The sequence below is a fragment of the Pelodiscus sinensis genome, chromosome 1, assembly GCF_049634645.1.
Source record: "Pelodiscus sinensis isolate JC-2024 chromosome 1, ASM4963464v1, whole genome shotgun sequence".
Lineage (NCBI taxonomy): Eukaryota > Metazoa > Chordata > Testudines > Trionychidae > Pelodiscus > Pelodiscus sinensis.
The window spans coordinates 21895010-21911488 of NC_134711.1; the positions used below are offsets into that span (position 1 = coordinate 21895010).

The 16479-nt window shown below is 40.3% G+C and overlaps 1 protein-coding gene and 1 long non-coding RNA gene across 19 annotated transcripts in view; one reads left to right on the forward strand and one right to left on the reverse strand.

Annotated features, from left to right (window-relative positions):
* Positions 1-16479, forward strand: part of MAGI2 (membrane associated guanylate kinase, WW and PDZ domain containing 2) — a 1141222-nt gene that overhangs the window by 616247 nt on the left and 508496 nt on the right. The gene's annotated exons all lie outside the window — the stretch shown is intronic.
* Positions 1871-13486, reverse strand: LOC112544808 (uncharacterized). The gene is made up of 3 exons (XR_003088141.2): positions 13371-13486; positions 12113-12182; positions 1871-2110 (listed from the first exon to the last, which is right to left on the reverse strand). It is a non-coding gene; the product is annotated as an uncharacterized LOC112544808 (long non-coding RNA).

Genomic DNA, 16479 nt, shown 5'->3' on the forward strand with positions numbered 1-16479 from the left:
GAAATCTGACGCCCAGTATTGAGGTATTTTTAAATTGATATGGATCCTGATTTATGTCAATGGCAGTCATTCCATTGACTCCAGTGGGTGTTGGCTTCCATCTTTAATTCTGTTGTGTGCCTGCAGGAGAACCTGGAGATGGTTCTGGGCAGAACCTCTGAAGTTAAGTCCAGAGGGAGAGAGAGCACCTTTAGGTATAGTGCTGTTTTTGTTGTTGGAAGAATGTGACTATAGCTGAGATTGTGTAACATTGTTATATAAGGGAGGGAAACATCAAAGGGGGTGGCCATTTTAAATAGCCCCCTCATATACTTCTCCAAAGCATGGTTGTATTTCCTTATTTAAGTGACTCTTCAATTTGCCATCTTTCAACTCTTGTTCACAAACACACTTTACTTTCTGATACTGGTTCATAGCTCATATATTTCCCTTAGCCATACTTTCGTAGGGCACCCTGCATTTGAAGATTCTCTGGCTGAGGCATTCAAGCGTGCAGGGAGTTTACTTGGTCCCATCATACAGTGCCTACCTGGACTAGAAATGAGGGAGCCCAGCAAAATCTACAAGAGAACTATGAAGTGGGAGACAAAAAGAGTATGTTGTTTGAGTTTCACCCTGGGTGCCATAAAAGGACTAACTCTGGGACCTACTCATCATAAGTCACAAAGGTAGAAGATCAGGAAATAGGAAAAATAAACGCCATAAAATATTCAGATATTGGATGGTATGCATGTTGTCCCATGGTGATATGCCCTGAGAGAGGGTTTATGCTTGTTTATTTCAGCAAAGGATATTGGTGTGCAACATTATGAAAAGTATCAGTTATTAAGCACCACATTTTAAATTATTTATATCATTGATAAAAGAAATATTCAAAAATGGCCTGAGTAGCTGCAAATCTTTACCATTTAAAATTCAGCTGATTCTTAGGCACAGAGGGTTAGATCCTTTCTCCTAAGTCCCTTTAGGAGCAATTCAGCAGCAAGCATAAATCCTCTGATGTAGAGTGAATCCCTGTGAGATATAAATCTGGCTTAGTGAGCTCTATGTCACCCACTTCTCTCTCACCTCCAGTTTAGCGTAAGAGGAATCCTGAGTGGGCTGGAGAAAGAATAGCGACATTGGTGATTCCTAGGCCATGGAGAAGACCCTATGGAGACACTCTAATCCATTTACCTCAAAGCATCCTTAGATTGCATTAAATTATGCCAAGAGCCAGTTTTTCTTCCCAGTCAGGCTACACATCAGGCCTTCACATGTCTTAGAATTATCTTTCCTTATCATCATAATTTAATTACACCTAAATTACACCTAACTTAGCCTAGTGATCTCTCCAGGGGGTCAGAAGCCTCAGAAATCAAATTCAGTTTAAAAACAAACCGACATGTACAGCTAAAAATGGCTCGTTTCGTTTGTGGAGGAAGGGGTTGGTGGAGCAGGACATTCATGGTAGTTATCTGAGTGAAAACTGTTTAAGGTAAGTCTGTTTTATGTGGCCAAGTGACAGGCTCAAGTACAGTCGGGCTAAAGTACTGCACACTTGCTACTTACAATTGAACTTGTTTTAGAATATTAATATCATGATGTGGGGAAGACTTGTAATAAGAAAATACCAGATTCAGATGTCTCACTGGTTTAACTTGAAAATACCTCCAGTGAAGTCAACAAAAGTCAATGGAATTCTCCATATTTATATCATGGCAAATGAATATGGAAGCTGGACTGAGTTTAGGGCATTGTGCAACACAGGTACCCTGCTATGGCTTCTATTTTGGCTACTTTCAGTAGCTACAGTTATGGAGATGGGAAGACTACTATTATCTTTTCTTCAGCACAACATTATTTGGCCCATAAAAGTAGAGGATGGCAGTAATGCAGACAGCTATATTTGCACTTTTTCTGCATTTATACAAAATAATCTATTGTGCTGCATGTTGGATTATTTTAGCCTTCTGCTGCTCCAACTAAAAATGAGGGGGACCTGATGTCAAATCCAGGAGTAATGTCTCCAGCAGCAAGACACCCAGCATCTGCATGGCTCTTCAATACCCGTGAATGTTGACTTCTGTATCCTTAAGATGAGTAGGAGTAGCAATATTGCTTTATCAATCTGAAAAAAAATTCAGGATAGGGATAACTTAGTTTGAGTGGCTTGTAGGTTAATTGTGGGCCTGGCTCTGAAGATAAGATTAACAAAAACTACAGGCAGACAGCATTCAATGTTTAAATGACCCTGCCTTTCCCAAAAAGGACATTTGGATACCAGGGGATTTAAAAGTAAAAAGCCTGATTGAGAGATACAATGCAAATAAAAAAGAGGTAGGATTTTACCAGACTAAGTATTTGATTTTAGATATTCTAAACTCTGAAGTCCAGCCAAGCCTAGAAGGCTTTGGGTCCAAGTAGTGAGATTTTATTGCAAGTTTGCAATCTTGGTAGGTTTTTTCTTAAAGGCTCAGCTTCTTGGAATCAGGGGGTTATGTGAAAAAACTAGCTATCATTTCAAAAATAAAAGTTTGTTTCCCTCCCTGTAGTTGTCAAGAAAATATGGACCCTGAAGTTTCAAAATCCAGAAAGCATGCAGAGGACCCAGAGTTTGTTTCTAAATCTCATGACTTTTTAAGCTAAGTGGATGGTTTTTTGTCCTTGCTTATTCTTTTTCAGCAGAGCTGGAAGACAGATACAGAGTAGAATGCTCACACTCCTTATATGAAGTAAGGGAGGAAACTTATTTTGTCTCCAAATAGGACCATTTCATTTCATAACTGCATACAAGCCTAAGCTCTGTTGCCTATTAGAACCAGCCCTGGAGATTAGTCATGGGAGTTTGCAGGATGGGGCTACAAGTTCATAGGTGAACCCAGAGTTGTAGTTAGATTAAATTTAAATACATACAAAGAAAGAGAATTTTGTCTGTGGAAGTTTTATAGCATAATATTGGACTTGCAGCTGTCCATCAGTAAACAGTAATGAGTTCATGTGCTTCAGACCAAACACTGCACAAAGGCAGGATTTCACTTCAATCGGAGCCACCTGGGAACATGCAGGGCAGAACTATGTCCTTGGGTGGGGGGAGGGGACTTTAAAATCTGTTTTGGTTTTAAATCAGGCTTTTTCATCTCTTCCTCTGTTTACTTTGATAATCCATTTTCAGCACTTTTACAGTTTCTCTGTTGAGAGAGATTAAAGCTGTGATAAGCAACATCACTAAATAACTTGCATTCTTTAAATAATAATTGCTCTTGAGGGAATTCAAAGTGTTTTCATTCATGTGATTATTGTAGGTTTTTGCTTTAAATCAATAAGTAGTTTCATCAACCACATAACACTTTTTGGTAGAGTTCTTAAACAGTAATATGGCTGAAAATTCTATTTCTATACAAAGAGCCAGACATCATATATGTGTGTCCTTTCATCCCTTAAGAACATAAGAACATTAGAATGGCTGTACTGGGTCAGACCAAAGATCCATCTAGCTCAGTATCCTGTCTGCCGACATTGGCCAGCACCAGGTGCCCCAGAGAGAGTGGACCGAAGACAATGATCAAGCGATTTGTCTCCTGCCATCCCTCTCCAGCCTCTGACAAACAGAGGCCAAGGACACCATTTTATCCCCTGGCTAATACCCTTTTATGGACCTAACCGCCATGAAATTATCTAGCTTCTCTTTAAACTCTATTAGGGTATGTCTACACTACCACCCTAGCTCGAACTAGGGTGGTAATGTAGTCAACTGGAGTTGCAAATGAAGCCCGGGATTTGAATTTCCCGGGCTTCATTTGCATGTTGCCGGGCGTCGCCATTTTTAAATGTCCGCTAGTTCGGACTCCCTGCCTGCAGCTACACGCGGCACGAACTAGGTAGCCTAGGAAGCCTAGTCCGAACTACATAGTTCGTGCCGCGTGTAACCGCGGGCACGGAGTCCGAACTAGCGGACATTTAAAAATGGCGGCGCCCGGCAACATGCAAATGAGGCCTGGAAAATTCAAATCCCGGGCTTCATTTGCAACTCCGGTTGACTACATTACCACCGTAGTTCGAACTAGGGTGGTAGTGTAGACATACCCTTTTAGTCCTAGCCTTCACAGCCTCCTCGGGCAAGGAGTTCCACAGGTTGACTACACGCTGTGTGAAGAAGAACTTTCTTTTATTAGTTTTAAACCTGCTACTCATTAATTTCATTTGGTGTCCTCTAGTTCTTCTATTTAGGGAACTAATAAATAACTTTTCTTTATCGGCCCTCTCCACACCACTCATGATTTTATATACCTGTATCATATCCCCCCTTAGTCTCCTCTTTTCTAAACTGATAATAATTCTTCTAATAATTGTTCTAATAGTTGTTCTTAACATACGGAATTGTAATCATATTTCAGACCTATAGAACAAGCAACCAGAGGGGTTACAGAAAGCTGAGATTCTCAATGCATGCATACTGATAACTTACATTAATACTAATCAGAATTACATATTGGCAAATGTATTGAAAAGAGAGTGGTATTTTTGCTTGGTGTTAGATTAAATGTACCCAGTTTCATGTATTAAACTAATAGGCTGCCATCTTAACATAATATGAGAAAAGAAGAAAGGGAACAAGCTGTGGTGATGGTCTAGAATGGTTTTCACTTCTAGGTTTTTGCTTCGTGTTATTCTTTGCTCTGTTTGGGGGATCATGACACCACCTAATAAGCAAATGAATTATTGGTGATATGAACCAGGAGTGTGAGGCAGAGTTGTCTAGTAGACAGAAGTTAAAATTCCTAGGTTCTATTCCAAACAACCACCATGTGCCACAGGTTATACTTTTATGAACACTAATCCTTTAGTTGTACAGGCTGGATGTCACTGGTCTGGCACCCTCAGGACCTGACTGGTCCTGAACAAAGGGATTTGCCAGACCAGGGAAGGTTCTTCCCCTCATAGCCATGCTGCCACCAGGCTGGGGCTCCAGCCTATCCTTGCTGCTGCCTGGGGCTCTCCCCAGCCCTGCTGCTGCCAGGGCTGGAGTGCCACAGCCAGAGCTGCGCAGCCGGGGCAGAGCTCCACAGCCGCCTGGCTCCGCGGCTGGGGATGGAATTCCCTGCCTGTTGCTGGGACTGGGGCTGGAGTTTCTAGCTGCTGGAGCCAGAACACTGCTAGAGCTCCACAGCTGGGGAAGGGGCCAGAGCTTCCTGGCTGCTGCTGGAGTCGGAACTCCCTGGCCAGGGCTGTTGGGACCAGGGAGCTCCACTGGGGCCAGTCCTCCCTGCCATGCCATCCATCTTCCCCCTTCCCATCGCCCATGCTCTGGGCTCCTGGCTGAGTCACTGGTGCCCTTTACGACACTCCTGCCCCACCACCGGACCTCCCTCTTCCTGGGTTTTCTGGTCCAGGAACGTCAGTGGCCCATGCTGGAACATGGATGTTGGCAGACCAGAGAGTCCCAGTTAAGGGAGGTACAACCTGTACTTAATCATCTTTCAAAGGTGTACTAAGGCTGGATTTAAGTTTGCAGTGCCATGAAGTCATTGGATGAAAGCTGTCATAGAAGTGCAAGATGGTGATGATTCAATATAATTGAGAGAACAGGAGGGTGTGGTAATACTTTTCAGCATATGGTGAAAAAGGTGGCAATAGCACAGTGGTTTTCAAAGTTGTATCACGGTCCCACCAGGTAAGCTGCTGTTGGACCCATACCATTTTGGTATATCTAAGTGTCTGTAGCTATGGAACCTCGTAGCTATGGAGTCTCTTGTGGCTGTAAATGGTGAACTGCAGCCAATAGGAGCTGCATGGCTCCATGGCTCCGGACACTTAGATAAACAAAACAGTGCAGGCCTGCCAGCAGTTTACCTGTGACCCAACTTTGAAAACCTCTGAACTAGAGTAATAAGATCACATTCAGATTTGGTTGGGGAAGTGACACAAAGTCAGATTTGTGAAAATGGCCCATCGCTAGCTGAATCATTTGTGCTATATGTGTTTATCAGATAGTAACTGGTAAATTATACACATATACAAGTCCAAAATCTTGTTTCCAAGAAGCAGTAATAACAGGTCAGACCAAATCAATTTGAAGACTCACTAGACCAGTTAGTTGGTGTAAATTTGCATAGTTCCATCTGAAGATCTGGACCACAAAATGGATACAGTTCAGAAAATAAAAAGCTAAAGTTTGCTAAGGATTAATCTTTTAAAGTTGGGTACAAGTGATACCTTTTTTGTTTATTTCTGGAGATTTCACATTCCTGAAATTTAGTCAAAAGGCTCATATTCAAAATATGGAATAGCATGCATTTTCAAACTATAAAGACATCTTTGTTTGGGTATGTCTACACTTGCAGGTTATTTTGAAATAGGGCTGCAAATGTAGGCATTTGGAATTGCAAATCAAGCCTGGGATTTAAATATCCCGTGCTTGACTTGCATCCTCCCGGCTGTGCGCCATTTTTTGAAATTTACAAGCCCGGAATAACTGCCCATGTCTTCACGCAGCAGTGAAACGGGTGTTTGAAATAAAGCCCTATTTTGAACTACCTGTTATTCCTCCTGCAATGAGGTTTAACAAGTAGTTCGAAATAGGGCTTTATTTCGAACGCCCATTTCACTACCGCATGTAGATGCAGGCAGTTATTCAGGACTTGTAAATTTCAAAAAATGGGGCCCGGCTGGGAAGATGCAAATCAAGTGCGGAATATTTAAATCCCAGGCTTGATTTGCAATTCCAAATGCCTACATTTGCAGCCCTATTCTGAAATAGGCTGCAAGTGTAGACATACCCTTTGAAAAAGAGATTTTCACCTGAAGCAGTTTTGCTTGAAAATGGGCATTTTATAGTCAAAATGGGTAATACATTCAAGAGATCAATGATTTAATATCAGAAGAGACTATTTTCATATAGTCTGACCTTCCGATTAACACATGCCAGAGAATTTCACAAAGTGGTTCTTGTATCAAGACTCTGACTTCTGGTTGACCAAAAGCAAAGAAATCTGTTTCCATCCTGGACTCTTGAAGGCAGATTTGAACACACAGGCCTTCATTTTAGTAATTTTCCACTGCAAGTGTTTTGCATTATAACTCTGTTAAAAGCACAAAGCTGGTCCCCCACCAAAGAACTACCAGTGATGGATATATGCTGGAGAACTCTCACCTATAACAGGAATGTGTTAAGAGTTTAAGGAAGAGAGAAACAGTGGTGAGATGCCCTTTCCCTAGAGAAACACACAGAAAGGACCAGAGAGCATTGAACGCTCTTTAAGGTTTCATCTGTTGGAAGTTTTAGGACATTTATCCTAATGTGAGGGGAATGGCATGGGGCACTGATGGGCTGATCTATTGCCTGTTGAAGTCAGTGTAAAGGCTTCCTAGTGACTTCAGTAGGCATTGGAAGAGTCCCCAAGTGACCACTAAATGACACCTAATAACAAGGGAGGTGTGATGTGGTATGCAAACCCCATACTGAAAAAGGAGTTAAAAAGCTGCAGTTGGCCTAGGTGGCCCCTACCTCACCACAGATGCAAAAGCCTAAACAGCCAGAAAGAGGAGCTTAAAAGAAGGGAAGCAGAGTAGCTCAGTGTCAGGTAGACAGTGGTGGTGAGTTAAACTACACTCTGAGCTCCTGGGAAGGAGGTCTTGCTCTCTGGTGACTAACAGTGATCTGACTATGTCTGCAAAGGGAGCGGTGACTCTTTATTCTATATTCATTTCTTATCCTGTGGAAAGAGAGGGCACTGATAGGAAGTGATCCAGAGAGGCAGTTACATATGACCAGAGGTTGCAGGGCATAGCTCCCTACCGCTGGGCTCTGGTTCAGATTCTGGTAGAGAAAATGGGCCAAGTCTCCCCTATCAACAAACTATGAAAACCCAGCATTTGGCAAGGAACCTAAGTGATGGAAAGCCCTGAAGATACAAAAATCATGAGATGCAGCCCAAGAGGGAAGCCCAAATTCCTCAGTTGATCCTGAAGACCACTCCATTTTTGAATTCTCTATTTAAACCCTGAAAGGGAGATGCAGTGTTATGCTTGAAAGAACACTATTCTTGGAGGCTAAGAAAAAGCAGCACTGGTCGGAGGAAAGCATTATATGCAAATGTTAAAGATTAATTACCTGCATCCTGTCTAATCTTACTCAAAAGCTCTCCCAGTGCAGCTCTTAACATCTAATCAAATGTTAAGCGAATGAGATGGGAGCTGATTTATTGAATGAACAGTATGTTTATTTCCATGCTACTTGTTTCTACTTTGCGACTGTCCATTTCATTTAAGTATTTTTTTCAATAAATGTCAGTTTCACTGGACACATACACAAGCCAATGAAAAAATATTCCCATCCATAACCAAAATTTACAGATAAACAAAATAATAAAGATATTGCTTAAGAATGTATTAGCTATTTTGACAGTATGAAAATTTCAGTCAATAAAAATCTAAAAAAGCTTAATAATAAACTTTGATATTATCTGTCAAATTCATAAAAACCATTGAATTCTTCGACGCCTTAATTTTATTCCAGGCTGCTTTATTTTGAGGTGCTATAGTGGCACATTGAGAATGTTTTAAAAACTGTAAGTAAAATCCGTTTATTCATGCAGGAATATTGATGATCTAGCATCTTTTTCAAAAACCCTGTCAATCCATTACTAGCTTTGAGCCATCGGCAGCTTTTCCCCCAACGGTCTGTTGGACTGTACTGCACACCTATCCATCTTCAGTGGTCATTTTCTACAATGATCCAACTACTCACATATATGTCTCATGACAACGTTCGTTATTTTCATCTCTACATCTGATTTGACCAAAATTCATAAGTTTGTACTTGATTTCCAACAACAGGATCTGTTTCTCTCCATTAATATTTCTAAACCAAGGATTCATCTTTTCCATTCAATAGATATGTTAGAGTCTTTTGCAGCACTACAGCTCACAGGCTTTTGTTTTCTTCTTGTCAGTAGCATTAACTTCCTACAATTCACATGCATATTACACTGTGGAGAAAATTAAACTTTTTACCAGATGAATCTTCATACATATTGAGATGCCAAGTTTTTTCCAAACTTTTGTAAAGGAAGCCATGACTGAGCAAGCCATTCCTAGTCATCTTCCAATTTGTTTGGAACAATTTCCTTGGTTGGATATGTATGACCACAGATAACTTAAATAATCTGCTGTCTCTACAGTTTGACTGTTAATCATGTCTGTTTCTATCTTTTTTTGTAAATCATGTTAATGTTTATACGTTTCATTTCTCATTATCCGATTATCAGGGATAATCATATTCCTCGACAATTTCATTTTGCAGATTCTTATTTTCATTGCATTGCATCAGTAGTTTTAGCCAAGTGTATTGTTACATCAGCATATCTGAAGTTGATTCAGAGGTGCCCAATGGTGGAAATCCCAGCTGTTTCAACCTTGTCAAAACTTTCCAGGGATATGCAGAAAAAGGCTTGGGGCAGAATTTACCTTTAACTCATAGCCTGTCCCACTGAAAATAGATTGCTGTCACCTGATATTGTTTGTATCGTGGTCTGTTGTTGTGGTGTGTTATTGATGGTGGAGACTTGTGATAAGTTCAGTGAAGTGTTTTGGATGCCCCATTATTATCAGTATCTTTCACAGAACCATAGCTCATCTCAAAGTGAAACCATCCCGGAAAAAAGAAGTGAGCTGTAAAATACTTAATCAATATATCCAATATAGGAACATATTTGTTGCCATTCTCCTACCATTGTCATCAGTTAGTCTGATATCCTGTCTGGGAATGACCAACCGACATGCCTCAGTCTCTCAGTTAAAAATGAAATTGTGCTTTATAGTGACACTTATAAGTTGAAGATCAAACTATTTCCATTACTATTGGAAATTAATTGTATGCAACAGTCATATCCAACAGAGTCACCTGAATTTCCATGTCAGAGGAAATTCCAACATTTTGAACTCTTTTTATTTTCATTCTGAATCTGAATGAAAAGCTGATATTTTGACTTTTTTTCAGAATGGAAATTCTGGAAGAATCAATTTGGAAACACTGAAAAATAATTGGATAGAATATTTCAATGTTATAACTTATAACATTAAATATAGTATGTAATAAACAATATATTAAAATTAATGTGATTTAATATAGGATATTCAGTAATATAAATAAGAATAAAAATGAGAGTCAAAACAATTCATTTTTAAACTTTTCCATTCCAAAATTAACAGTCACATGGAACATTTTGATTTTGAGGAAACTTTATTTCTTTCAAAATATATTCAACCATTTCTGATACCTGCCTTGCTGGCTTTTACAGTGTACAAAATATGCAGGGAATTGATCACATTATTAAACTAACTTCCCCTTCTATAGTATGTATTAGACATAAAAAGTGAGAATAAGCATAACATTTCCTCTTAATTCATGTACTGCTGGTATATTACAGTGCTTTATTACTGAAAAAATAGAACGTTGTCATGAGACATATATGTGAGTAGCTGTAGGAATACTTAGCTTTCCAAATAAAAAAATAAGAGACTTGGAAATTCCTGAAAATCTTCAATTTCTATGATGCATTTCACTCTTATGCACAGTATCTAAAGTCTTTCTGAAAAGACCCATCTCTTTTGACTCTAATTTGAGACCAAAATGTTTGGATGTTAGCACGCTTTCAAATGTGTCCTAATAAAAAAGTTTGTTTTTACCTCACCGTCATCCTTCCATAAATATTACAGTAACAACTCTGAAACAAAGTTCATCACCTTTTTTGGATTGCAGACTGTAATAAGAAGAGAGCTAATCTATGAACAAGTTTTTCTTTGTTTACACATACAGCATGAATCAATATCTTCACTTTGAGTCCTGCCCACATCCATCTGTAAAACAAGTTGTCATTCACATCCTGGCTGATAGAGCTATAAAAATTTGTGAACTGGAAAATCTTGAATTAGAATTTACTCATCCTCCTTGTCTACTCCTACTTTCCCTAGATGTCTGAAAAATCGAATTACTGAAAGCAGGTGACAGTCTGTTCCACTTTTTACCTCAGAGAAACTGAACCCTATTAATCATACTGTCTGCCCTGTTTTCTTTGTGCTGCAGATAAAACCTGAAGATAAACAATGATCACTTTTTTCCATTTTCCAGTACTCAGGTGAAAAACTCTATCATGCTACAGGACAAGAGATGCCCTGATGTTAATGTTTCTCTTTGTATTTTGGGCAAACTTGTGATTAATTTTAGATTTATTTAAAGGAACATCATGTGTCCATTCAAATAGAACAAAAAGCTAAATCTATCTATAGTCTAGTATGCTGGCAAGAGACATGCACTACTTTACTTATAATTGAAGGGCTTATTATTTAAAAAACACATATAGTACAAGGAAAGATGCGCTGCAGAGCATTGAGGTTCTGCTTCATAAAAAAGCTATCACAATGGAAGTAGTCTAAGTAAAATTGGAAACTCGTTTTTAAATGAGTGCTTGACCTAGTGAATAAACAATAGATAGCATCTGCCTATTACATCATCACTTTGTAATTAGATTTATTACAGCTGTAAATTCTTTGGTTTAAGATAAGTGGAGTATGTGCTGTGTTTTTAATTGGATTATATATCCTGCTGAGTTCACTGATGCATTTGAGCTTCTGTTGTCCTGTTGATGTTGGAGATACTTCCAACAAAAGAACTGCTGAGCACTGCTATATTTCAAACTTATTTGATTGCAGTAGATAGACTCATAGACTTTAAGGTCAGAAGGGACGATTATGATCATCTAGTCTGACCCCCTGCACAGTGCAGGCCACAGACTCTCACCCACCCCTCCCAGAATAATCCTCTCGCCTATATCTCAGATATTGAAGCCTTTAAATACTTTGAAGACCCCAAGATGCAGAGAATCCTCTAGCTGTGATCTGTACCCCATGCTACAGAGGAAGGCAAAAAACCTCCAGGGCCTCAGAATGTCTAAATTATGTTAGGGAGAGAACCTATCAGAGTGACCAGTATCTCGTTTTTTATTTTCCTTACCATACTGCTTTTGAATTTTCTGTTTGAGTATGCACCGTATGGTCTAGTACAGGATTTTTAAACTTAGGGTTGCAGCTCACCGAGATAAGCCGCTGGCTGGCCATGAGATAATTTGCTTACCTGAGTGTCCACAGGCATGGAGCCCTGCTGTTTCCAGTGGCTGCAGTTCACTGTTACCAGCCAATGACAGCTGCAAGAAACAGCACAGGTTGGGCCACATGGGATGATAGTACTTACTCAAACTTTACAAAACACTTTGAATTCTACAAATTCAAGCATGATTGTTATTACTGGGCTGTACGTATACACACATTCACAATCTTTTTGGAAACTTGAGTCCATATATGTATATGTGGGATGGAGTGTATTAACCCTTCACTAAACAGGAGAGTATTAAGGAGCAACTCTGGGCTTAGGAGGCCCCATCCCTCTGGCTGCGCTGAGCATCCTCAGATTGGAGCTGAGTTTTAAATGGTAGCCAGCTCGGTCTGCTTTGACAGGCCAGGGAAAAGGATGTGCTCTGGGAACTCCAGGAGGAGATTTTACCTGATCCCACACCCAGCCAGAGAACTAGGGGGAGAGGCGAGAGGAAGCTGCAGCCAAGACCCAGGCTAGGGCAGGAAGCTAGAAGGCAGTGTCTTCCAGGGATGGATGTTGGTCAGCTGGGATATGAAGAGAGGTAGGAAGTGACCCAGGGAAGCTAATGTGATGCTAATACAAGATATTACAGGATTGTAGAGGACAAAACAGTCTCTCAGCACTCTGGGTGGAGCAGGAGGGCTGGGGTTCTCCTATTGCAGTTGAGAACTACACCTGTAAGGTGGAAGTGCTGCTTGTGAATTGAATCCACTACGTAGGATTGCCACCAAGGACAGTGCCCATTAGACTGAGCCTGCTGTTCAGGAATTGAATCTACCAGGTGGGTTTGCTGCAAAGAGCTGTACCTATTAGGAAAATAAACCACACATGGACTGCACCCACGAGCTGAGATTCTCCTTAAGAACTGTACCCATTAGCTGGAGCAACTGCTTGTGGACTGCATCCATCTGGTGAGAATATCACCAGTGAACACTGGGTGTAATGCCCACCTAGAACCCAAAAGGCTAAGCAGGAGACACTGCCTCCCACCCACAATAGGCCAAATTTGTTTTTCTACTCCATATACTCATAAAACAACTATCAAAGCTATTTTGTATTCAGTTTCAAATTCTAATATGAGGTCATTTTGAATCATTGAAGGGAGGTATTTTTTTTCCCCTATAAAAAGCCTGCCTTTCTACCCAGCTGAAAAACTAGTTGCAGGCTTATCCTAGGAAAACTTTATTGTCAAGAGTAAGATTTTATGACAACTAATATACATAATAATAATAATAATTACAATAATGATGATGATAATGTCTTGTTTGAAGATATCAGCTCTTGGATTGATAAACTTGACCATCATCTTGGACTCTGTAAAGACAGGTTCAAGAGAAAACTTAGGTTGAGGTTCTGTTAACAATGGAGGCGGTATGCAGTGTTCCATTATTAACAATGGAGGCAGTATGCAGTGTTCCATTGTTAACAATGGAGGCAGTATGCAGATTGTGGCTACTCTGTTTGGAAGAGGCAACATCAGGGCAAACATCAGGGCAAAAGAGGCAACTGCCCCTGGGCCCAGCGATACAAATGGCCTAGAGCTCCTGTCTGCCGCCGCCGCTACTATGGTGGTAGCGACAGTTGGAGCCCTGGATCCCTTAAATTTCTGATTGATTGCCATGCAGCGCACTTTGGGTAGTACTGAGGGCTGCCTAGCCCTAGCTCTGTCCCTTCTGCCTGAGGTACTGCCTCTTCCAGGACCCCCTCAGCTTGCCTATGGGCCTGGTGAGGCTGTCAGCCCCAGTGATTACAGGCTTTTAGTCTGTTTCCACATTTGAAAAATTAGGAGCAATTCATAAAATAGCTGGTGTGCAACCAATATAGTTAATCTCTTTAAATTTATATAGATAAATATTTCAGCGGGCCCATATCTCTTGGAGGTCTCTCATGCTAGTGGCTTATGCTTATCCTTTAGTAATGAAACAGATACACTTTTAGGTTTTATTACAGAGAGAGCTAGTAGCAACCCCTAGCAATTTTTCTTATAAAAAATTCTTGCAAAAAACTTGGAATAGCTGATATGTTTGATTTATTTGAAAATCTAGGATTGAGGACTGATCAGCAGTCCTGCCTAATGAGGACATCTGTGGTGTTTGTGAAGCCCACAAGTCTTTTGATTCAGCCTAATTATTTCATGATTATTTAACACACACATAGATCTGCTTCTCCTCACTCCTGCGTAAAGGGAGACAGGTATTGTTGTAGATAGTCTAGAAGTGTAGCTTTGGTAGGGTAGCCAGGTGCGTAGTTTTTTACCTGAAAATCCAGTAAAAAAGGGGACCACATGATGTCCTGTCTGATCTATGGATTGGACACACAAAGACCAGGCACTGTGGCTGAGGCAGCAGTTCATCACCCACACCAGGGCTGTCGCTTACCTGTGTCAGATGGCTGTAGCTTCCAGCTATGTCTCTTCAGGCAAGTCCCTCCTAACCTGGCATGGGATAGAAAGGAATAGCAGTGAGTGACAGGGGAAGGGAGACGGAGGTGCAAAAGGAGTTATGGGAAGGAAAAGGCAAGGCAGGGCAGAGGCTTGGGGAGAAAAGGCAGAGTGCAAGAGGTTCTAGTGATCCTGCTGGAGAGTCTGGTTTTTAAATATTACAAAATTGGCAACCCTATGCGTTGGGCCCAGGTTTTGGTTAACTGACATTAGATTCTGTATACCTGCCAAGTGTCTTTGAGTGTTCCTAGTATACTGTTAGTAACAGAAAGAGGTGTATTGTACTGGCTATATCTAGAATGCCTCTCTGGAAGTTAAGTATTAACATTAAATGTAATACTCTACTACGTTTAGATTGCTTAAAAGAAAGTAATATTTCATCTTATCATCTTAAGCTGTTTTCTTGTGGTGAGTTTGGATTTTCTTTTTAAGGTTAAGCTTACAGAAAAATCTTTAGTTCCTTGCCCCTTCAATTTTCTGCTGTCTGTTTTCCAGGTAGTACAACATGATATTAGTAGCTTCCCAGCATATGCTGTATAGTAATTTAAACCTCCTGCGGTTTGCCTTACAGAGACAGCTAATTACTTCATACAAAACTGTGATTTGTTGTTATGGTTTTCGGACAAAATTATAGCTGAGAGAGAGAGAAACTGTGCATACCAACTGATCATACTGCTAAACTTTGTCATGTCTCTGCAGTGAGACACAGCCCTTGATTTTGATGAATTAAAAACAATTTAACCATTGTATGCTCAGCACTGGCTAATATTATTTTGAATTACTCCACTGAACTTGTGTACCATAGCCTGATCTGTCACTATTGAAATCAGTGGGTGCTTTATTATCGACTATCATGAATGCAGGATCAGTCCTTTTATTATTTAGAGAGACAGAGACAGAGACAGAGAGACTGGTTTGTATAGGACAGAGTTAGTGATGCTGGAACAGTTTTAGAGTGGGGATGCTGAGAATCTTTGAACCAAACTGTAAACTCTGAATATAATGGAAACCATTTAAAACCAGGAATACAGCAGCACCCCTTGTTCCAGCACCTAAGCAGAGATTTATATAATAAATTCTTTAAGCATTTGAAAAATAGGAATTATCAAGAAAGGATTTGAGTCCTAGTTATTTTGGAAAGGGACACAGAGGAGAGACATGATAGCCATCTGTAAACATTTAAGAGACGGCTATAAAGAGGGGGACCAATTATTCCCTTTAATTAATGAGAGTATAACTAGAAGTGATGGGCTTAGTCTCCATTAGACAAAATTCTATTTTAAATATTAGGAACAAACATCATAGACTGCAGGCAGGGAATGAAATAGTCACAGCCACAGGAGGTTGTAGAATCAGTGCCACTAGATTCATGGGAAATGAAGGTCATCTGCATGTTTAGGGATCATCGCATCTATTCAGACACACACACATTGGGAGCAGTGCTATCCTAAACAAAATGAGCCTGGGATTATAACTGGAAGATGGTGCGATAGCAAGACAGTGGCTGGATCACTGAGTTTAGAGATTTGGATTCCGGCCTGGCTCTGCCACTGACCCATTTGTTACTCTCTCTTCTTGTAAAATGGAGATAACAAGCCTTACATCCTTTCCTCCTCCCACAGATGTTGTAGGGTTTAATTTTATAACATTTGTGAAGGCTTTGAACCTGTAAAAAGCTGTACCAATGCTATAGCTAACATGTGTTTGACAGTAATGAAAGGAGAGGTGTGTTTGCTTTCATTTTCTTAACTTTCCTGATCTAGTGTTTCCTGGGAGAAAAATTATGTGTGAAGAGGTCCAGTGTCTAAGGCACAATGTGGCAGGCTCTATTTTGAGAATGACATCTGTTAAAATTAGAGTGAAGGCCAAGTGGATGACCGGTTTGTGTTTTTTCTGTGCCTGCATGCAT